Raw genomic sequence first — 3,011 nt, 5'->3', positions numbered from 1 at the left:
GCGCGCCGGGGCCGGGGCTGGAGTTTTAAACTGCCTTTCCCGGGCGCCCGGCTCGGGCCCAGACGTTTCCTAATGGCCCTGGTGGCTGCCAATCACGCGTCGCTCCCGCCCCGCCCCGCCCCGCTGGTGCCGCAGCTCCCGGCCAAGGTGGCCCGGGCCCGACAGTCGGTGGGTCTGAGCGCGGGGCCCGCGTCCGTCACCTCTCCCGAATCTCTGCTCCTCGACCTCTGGCTCCCGGTCCTGGGATCTCTGCCTCTCTTGGGTCCGCAGAAGCCACAGGCCGATCCCTGGGGTGTTGAATGGTCTTGAGAAACCTCCCTCTCCCCTGTCCCACCCGATGCTTGGCACCTGGGGTCTGTAGAGGTGGCCTGGGGACGCCCCGACGGACTTGTGACCTCACTGTCCCTTCAAGGTTGGTCTGGAGCTGCGCGCACACATACGCGCGCACACACAACCCTCCTCATCAGTTCCACACTACCTACAACACTGCCACCCCCGCACCACCACGCAGCGCCACAGCCCGCAGTCTGAACTCGCCACTCACACACCCCGCCGGTGCGCTGGTTGGCGCTCCTAGCAGCAGCTCACCTGTCTGGCAGCTGAATGTCAGTCTCTGGGCCGAGCGGCTGCGGGCTGGAATTCATGGCTTCACACACAGCACAGGCACCTGTCGCCGGGACTGGGGGGACAAACACACTCCGCGACCGGTTCACATTGGGAAAATCGTGGGCCTGAGGTTGTCCTGCTCTTACCAGCACTCTGTTTTCTCAAGGTGGAAACTCGCTCACAGGAAGAGGACGCTCTGGGGCCGGCTCACAACGAGGCAGAGGCTCGGCTTCCCAAAAGGTGTGTGTCTAAGCTGTGTGCCAGGAGGCCGGTGTACGCTATACCCACACTGCCAGTGGATGCAGGGGTGGCAAGTTGCTGTATAGAGGCTCTGGGAGGCTCTGTAGATATGGCTGTGTGGAGGTGGCTGGAGAGGCCTTGGCCAAGTGTGTAGCGGATGTGGGGTGGGTGGTGAAGGGACCCTGTGCAACCAGCCTTTGGCCTCAGTGGCTGCAACTGTGACTCACATGTTGAGTGTGCCCTTGTGGCTGGTGCTCCCATGACCATGAATCCAAGTGCAGCTGTGGGGTTTCCTATGGTGTTGAGTCCTTTGTGTGTGTGTAGCAAGTCCTTGTGCAATTTTCAGCTCAAACGTAGTTGCAAATCCAGGTGGCTGCCCACAGGGTAGACACTCAGTCTTGGGACCAAAGCAGCAGGACCCTGGTTCTGGCAGTCCCCCTGGTCTATAAGTGAAGCTCTCAGGTCTAGCTCCTGGGAGCTGGGCTGCTTGCTTAGTGGCTCAGGCACCAAGAGGAGCTGATGCTAGCTAGCCAATATTGCCAGTAGATTTTAAGGCCCCAGGCTGGGTTGAGGGCACCAGGAATTTTGGCCTGGGTAGGGCAGAAGGGGCCACAGTCAGATTTGAGGGTTGGGGTCGATCTTCAGTCCGAGTTAGGGGCTGGATGCCTGGCGGGGGGTGGAGGGAGCAGTGGGCCTGAGAAGGGAGAGGAGGGGAGAGGAGGGGGCGGTAAGAGGATTAGGCCGCTTAGACCCTTCTCTCCCACCAGGATCCCCCACCCCCACCCCGAAGCTCCAGAAAAGATTTCTTCTGCCAAAGCAAAACCGTTTAGGCTCGATTTAAAGGGACAAGAAAGGCGGAGGCGGGGGCTTTAAATAACCTTTTAATTTCTCTTCAGGGATCCTGGCCCTGTGCGAGAGTGAGATGAGAGGAGGGGAGGGAAGGACAACCAGGGCTGCCTCTTTGGCTTAGATGATCAGGACTGCCAGTAGTGCTCCACACCAGCCGGGAGATGGTGGGAAGGACTGCGCCCCCACCTGGCTGCCCTCCACACATAGTCAGGCACACAGATGATTCTGGAGAAAACTGCAATCCCCTGCACACACATACCATCATTCAGTCACACACAGACAGGGGCACAGGTGCACATGTGGAAGGGTCACATATGGAGAAACAAATGAGGAGCCCCAGAATCTCTCCCCACCATCCCTAATGGTGGAGCGAAGAAGGCTTACTCAGGTAGGCCTTGTCCCCTCTGCCACCATCTCCAGCTGGGGATCCCCTTCCAGTAGGGGGGCATCATCTTTCTTTGCCCAGAGACTCAACTCCAACTTACCTCCTCCCTAGGTCCCCACCTCAGACAGCATAGGAACTGAAGGGCAGGCTGGAGGAATGACAACCTCAACTCAGCCTGGCCTGAGTGCACCAGACCTGCTCAAGCTGGGGGAAGAGGGCTTGAGAACGGTGAGAACGGCACAAGCACTATTGGTTGGCTGAGGACTACTGAGGCAGTGGGGCATGTGGCTCAGCCAGGCACCCGCTCTGGAAGGAACTCATCTACCACACAGATTCTAAGTCCAGCTGGGGAAACCCTTGCTTGCCTCCTATCCCAGGCTACCAAGGCTCCCACCTGTGCCAGCTGTCCCCATCCCAGAGGTCTGGAGGTGGTGTGCGGTTGGGTGGGCAGTATGCCCTGAGCCTCATAATACAGCCAGTCTTCCACAAACTCAGATCCCCAGATACCTGGAGAAGCCCACACTAACAGACCAGACCCACTTTCACAGGGACACACAGACCTCCATATAGGGTGACATCATGGACAGAGAGCGCTGCGGTCCCTCACTCACTTCCTATCCCCATACACTTCACAGACATTGCAGCCAAGGGCTGTGCTCAAGGCTGGTTGTAGATTCCTGGGTGTGGGGACAAAGTTGGGGGGAAAACAAAAATCCCTAGCAAGCTCCCTTGCTGGGATGGAAAGTCCGAAGGAGAACAGGACAGGACAGGGAAAGTGAACACATCCTTTAGGGAGGCCCGAGCGCCGGGAATTTTGAGGTGCTACAATGTGGGTGGGTTTTAGTGATTTCACAAAACCATTTTGAAAGTGCCACCGTCTAGACAGGAATTAAGAAGCAGAAATGATTCAGGGCCTTCCTCCTGGAGCCGC

Source organism: Callithrix jacchus, chromosome 7 (assembly GCF_049354715.1).
Source record: "Callithrix jacchus isolate 240 chromosome 7, calJac240_pri, whole genome shotgun sequence".
Lineage (NCBI taxonomy): Eukaryota > Metazoa > Chordata > Mammalia > Primates > Cebidae > Callithrix > Callithrix jacchus.
The sequence above is the reverse complement of the archived record's forward strand: the minus strand, read 5'-3'. Positions refer to the sequence as shown.